This window comes from Hyaena hyaena, unplaced genomic scaffold (assembly GCF_003009895.1).
Source record: "Hyaena hyaena isolate Hyena2069 unplaced genomic scaffold, ASM300989v1 scaffold_943, whole genome shotgun sequence".
In the NCBI taxonomy this organism is placed as follows: Eukaryota; Metazoa; Chordata; class Mammalia; order Carnivora; family Hyaenidae; genus Hyaena; species Hyaena hyaena.
Genome location: NW_024081575.1, coordinates 405,246 through 410,776, shown reverse-complemented (window position 1 = coordinate 410,776; position 5,531 = coordinate 405,246). Strand labels below are relative to the sequence as shown.

At 45.7% G+C, this 5,531-nt stretch overlaps 1 non-coding gene across 1 annotated transcript; it reads left to right on the top strand.

The window, feature by feature from the left end:
* The first annotated feature begins 610 nt into the window (after nt 1-610).
* TRNAQ-UUG lies at nt 611-695 on the top strand. Its single transcript has one exon. It is a non-coding gene; the product is annotated as a tRNA-Gln (tRNA).
* Nucleotides 696-5,531: the final 4,836 nt, after the last annotated feature.

Genomic DNA, 5,531 nt, shown 5'->3' with positions numbered 1-5,531 from the left:
TCACCTAATTTACCAGTGTAGCGATAACACATGCATCGTATAAACAGATATCAGAATGCCGGCTTGCCGCCTGGTACCTGATGGTCAGGATTTGGAACACATAGACAATTCCTTTCTTCTATTTAGCAAGGCCCCAGCTTTCTTGGATTTCCCCTCCTGTCACGTCTGTGACTCAGCTTAACTCTTGATGGTTAAGAATCTGTACCTGCCCCCTAATGCAGAGGTACCTCCAAGAGCCATTGTTGGCCAACGAAACCCTAGTTTGATTGTGTAGTGGGGCCAAGTCGTGTGCCTCTCTCTCAGGACCCGAGACTTGGCACTCCAGTCGCGTGGGCCACTCTCCAGTCTTCAGTTTCTCCCTGCTCCCTTCCCCTCAGAGGACTATGCTCTGCTTTCTCTGTTTAAGATTTTCCACCCAGTGCCCTTCATCCACTCCTTTATGCTCATTGAGGCCCCCTTGCCGCTGAGATCTACTTTCAATGGTCAAATCTCAGAGCAGTCTCCTCTAACGCTTCCATCTTGCTCATTTGTGAAGCCACCCTATAGTAAGTGATCTGTCCACCAGAGTGAGGGTCTTCGGTACCCGGATTGAAGGTATGACTTAAGGGGCGCCTGGGTGGCTCAGTTGGTTAAGTGTCTGACTTTGGTTCAGGTCATGATCTCATGGTTCGTGGGTTCGAGTCCCACGTCAGGCTCTGTGCTGACAGCCAGCTCAGAGCCTGGAGCCTGTTTCAGAGTCTGTGTCTCCCTCTCTCTCTGACCCTGCCCTGCTCATGCTGTCTCTCTCTCAGAAAGGAAGGAAGGAAGGAAGGAAGGAAGGAAGGAAGGAAGGAAGGAAGGAAGGAAGGAAGGAAGGAAAACTACTGAAAATCCTTTAAAAAAAAAAAAGAAAGAAAGAAAGTATGACTTAAGCCAGCCTGTGTAAAGGAACATGCATGAATCAATGAGCAGGTAGATTCTCAAGACTTCTTTAAGCATGTAAGACAAGTGTGAAGTCCAACACTAAGGCTGTAGTTTGGGGACAGAAATAGTCACAAATAATAACAATGAATTTTTTTTTAATTTTTTTATAAAAATGAATCTTGATATGTTGCTTAAAATATCCTAGGTGCTGTTCTAAACATACTCGATATTTAGATTCACTTAACTCACATAACAACTTTATGGGGAGGGATATTATTATTATTATTATATAAATAAGGAATCTGAGGTCAAAAAAGATTAAATAAACTGTCCAAGATCAGTCATATTTAGGTCGATGCTGTATATTATTGGATATGGTAAATTTTTCACTTGAGAAGTAGTTTATGTGTTACTATAAATAATCATACCTGACACCATGGTGTTTGATATCTTTGCTCTTTACCTCAGAATATACTAGTGGGAACAGATAGTAAGCCAGCGGAGTGATGGGGAAACTGGCTGGTCCAGGCTCTCTGTCTAATCCTGTCAGAAGGGGTGAGGACAGACCTTGGGAATGGAGTCATGTGCTGGGTGACAGCCGGGGACAGATGACTTTGGAGAGGAATGGCATGACCTTTAGAAGGATAAAAAGTCAGGGGAGGAATTTTGTGTTTCCATCTCTCTACTCTTACCCACGCCTTCCTTTTTCTAACTGGTCTGTAGTTTTGCTGTCAGTCTTTCTCTCTTTGCTACTTTGAAGGGTTTACAGCACGTGCCCAAAGGAGGAGTTCGCTTCTCATTACCTGATGTAGGAGAAACACGGATATTGGTTTGAGATTCCATCCCCATGTTTTTTGTTCAGTTATGAATTAAATACTTGTGCTAAAAAAGATTATGCCTTTTAAAATGAACGGTGCATGTGTAGCAACATGGATGGACCTTGAGGGTGTTATGCTGAGCGAAATAAGTCAGGCAGAGAAGGACAAATACCATATGTTTGCACGTATAGGAGGATTAGGAGGAACTTGACGGAGGAACAAGGGGGAGAAGAAGGGGGGAAACGGTGGGGGAAAGGGGGAGAGGCAAACCATGAAAGACTCTTGAATGCTGACAAAAACTGAGGACTGATGGATGTGGGGGGAGGGGGGAGATGGGCATGCAGGAGGGCACTTGTGGGGATGAGCACTGGGTGTTATACGGAAACCAATTTGACAATAAACTATTTGTAAAAAATAAAGAAAGAAAGAAAGAAAGAAAGAAAGAAAGAAAGAAAGAAAGAAAGAAAGAAAGAAAAGCATACTCACCTAAAAATAAATAAATAAAATAAAATGAACGGTGCTATGCCACTGTCATCATAGTTAATATTCTTACAATCACAGCATTGCACTATTATATACTGTAATCCTATTATTTTTGAAATGGGGAGACCTGGACCCAGAGGGGATGGTGACTTAATGAAGCTCCAGAATCAGACAGCCCTGGACACTCAGACTCAAGTTGCTGGTAGACAGGGCTCACAGCCTGGAGGGGACATTTTAGGGGGTTCAGAGCGGTGGAGATTGGTAAATGACAATGTGAATGTCAAGTTCCGTCCAAGGCCATGCTGGATTGGCCCAACTATGGTTTTGAATATTCTGCCCATTTAAATATTTGCAGACTTTGCCCCAAAACGCACTGCCTGCCTTTCTTGAGTATCCACTGAACTCAAAAGACTGTACAGATTACACTCCCTTTGGCTCACCTCTTTGCTCAAAGGTTATCTTCTCATTAAGGACCTTCCCCACTGTCTCATGGGGGAGCAGGAAGCTCAGCCCACGGCCCTCCCAGCGCACCTGCAGAACGAAACGTTGGACATTTCCTTGTTTTCACTCACTGCCTGTGTGTCTCCCCTGGAAGGTCACACCCAAGAGAGCAAGTCTGTTTTGATCAGTGTTTTCCGAACCCCTGGACAGCAACGGCCTCATGGTGGCTACTTGGTAAATATTTATTAGATGAATAAATGAATATTCCCCAGAGCAAACAATTTCCTCATACTGAGAGTGTTTCCACCCCTGTATGGAAAACAGACTATCGTGTGAGCCGCAGTCCCTATCAGTCCTGCCCTGGTTCCAAATCGAAGGCCAAATGCTAGGTTATTTCACTGTTAAGTTTTAATGTGTTCCGAAAACGGAAGGGAGGCGGTGTGACAGGAGGGGGACCGAGTTTGGGTGAGCAGGGCTTCCTTCTTCGTACGGCGCCTGGGCAAACACAAGGAAATGATTTACACTCGCTACCAGCTAGTGAGCTCTGTCTTGAGGAAAGGCGACGCACTGGCCAAATTCTACGTGAGGCTTTTTTTTAATTTTGTTTTTTAAACCAGAGGCCAGCGATGGCTTCAGCGGGAGTCTGTCACACAGCACAGATTCGTGTCTTTGAAAATGGTCTTTAGATATTTCCCTGAGGCCTGAGAACAAACTGAGGACTGATGGGTGGGTGGGGGAGGGGGGTTTTGGGTATGGGGAGGGCACTTGTGGGGATGAGCACTGGGTGCTATATGGAAACCAACTTGACAATAAACTATTCGTAAAAAACAATAATAATAAACATTTAAAAAATAAAAAAAAGAAAATGGTCTTGAAACAAATACATATTATAGTATGTCAGTGTCAGGAGCACAGCTGGACACGGAGAGCTGTGGCACTTGGCAGGGACCCGAGCACGTGGCGACCGGCGGGAGCGGCGTCCACACCGCACAGCGGCAGGCGGACTGGGTGTCCGGGCGCTGGGTGGAGAGTGCGCGCGCCTGCGCACCGCCCTGGCCCCGCCCACGTGCTCGGAGGCTGTACGCATGCGCCCTGTCGCTGTACGCATGCGCCCTGTCGCCCCCTCCTGCGCCACTCCTTTACCTCCCCCGCAGCCACGCCCCCTTTTCTCGTGTGCTTCATTTCCAGCAGCGCCGACCAGACACTCGCAGTATGGTTCCTGCGCGCACGTGCAGTTCTCTTCCTTTCTAGAGTCTGAGACTCTGTATATTTGTCATTGAAAGCTCCTGTTTCTTAAATAAGCTTTGTGTTTTGTCATTTTCCTTTTTTTTCTTTCATTTTTTTTTGTCTTCCCACACTTCCTTCTTCCTTTCCCTCCTCCCTCACCTTTCTTCCTTTTCCTTCTTCTTCCCTCTCCCTCCCCTTCTCCTTCCCTTTCCTTCCCTCCTTCCCTTCTTTCTTATTCTCTTTCTTCCCCTTCCTTCCTTCCTTCTTTTCTTCTTTCCAAAATTCTCATTGAACTTTAGGAAGTCTTTATTTTGGACGTCAACACTCTGCAAATACTTTCATCATTTGTTTTTATTTTGCTGTTTATTTTTGCAATCATTGTAAAATGACAAATGTTGCAACAACAAAAATAAAGAAAACAAAGAAAGGAAAGGAAAGAGGAAAGGAAGACAAGGGCCTCGCGGACCCTTCTCGCGGCTTCCCCGACGGGACGGCCTGCAAGAGCCTAGTGCGCAGCAGCAGCCGGGACGCTGGCGTTGCTCTCCGGGGCCTCCTCACGTTCACCCGGGTTTACTTGTGCCCGTTTGTGGGTCTGTGCAGACAGGTCTATAATCAGTTTAAACATTGTACTCCCTTTGTCTTATGCTGTACGGTTTTTTATGTACGTTCCTTTATGATTTGTGATTTGGGGGTGGGGGCTTGTTAATACGAAAAACGTTTTCTGTACTCAGGTCAAGAGAGTATCTTTTTTCCCCCTCAACGATTTTGTTGTTGTTGTTGTTGTTGTTTTTTTACAAATAGTTTATTGTCAAATTAGTTTCCACATAACACTCAGTGCTCATCCCCACAAGTGTCCTCCTCCATCCCCCCTCCCCCCACATCCATCAGTCCTCAGTTTTTGTCAGCATTCAAGAGTCTCTCATGGTTTGCCTCTCTCCCTTTTCCCCACCATTTCCGCCCTTCTTCTCCCCCTTGTTCCTCAGTTAAGTTCCTCCTAATCCTCCTATACGTGCAAACATATGATATTTGTCCTTCTCTGCCTGACTTATTTCGCTCAGCATAACACCCTCAAGGTCCATCCATGTTGCTACACATGGCCAGATTTCATTGTTTCTCATTGCCATGTAGTATTCCATGGTATAGATAAACCACATCTTCTTGATCCATTCATCTGTTGATGGACACTTAGGCTCTTTCCATGTTTTAGCTATTGTGGAGAGTGCTGCTATGAACATTGGGGTACATGTGCTCCTATGCCTCAGCATTTCTGTATCCCTTGGGTAAATTCCTAGCAGTGCTATTGCTGGGTCATAAGGGAGTTCTATTGTTAGTTTCCTGAGGAACCTCCACACTGTTTTCCAGAGGGGCTGTACCAGTTTACATTCCCACCAACAGTGTAGGAGGGTGCCCGTTTCTCCACATCCTCGCCAGCATCTAGAGTTCTCTGATTTGCTCATTTTAGCCACTCTGACTGGCGTGAGGTGGTATCTCAGTGTGGTTTTGATTTGTATTTCCCTGATGAGGAGGGATGCTGAGCATCGTTTCATGTGTCTGTTGGCCATCTGGATGTCCTCTTTGGAGAAGTGTCTGTTCATGTCTTCTGCCCATTTCTTCACTGGGTTGTTTGTTTTTCGGGCGTGGAGTTTGGTGAGTTCCTTA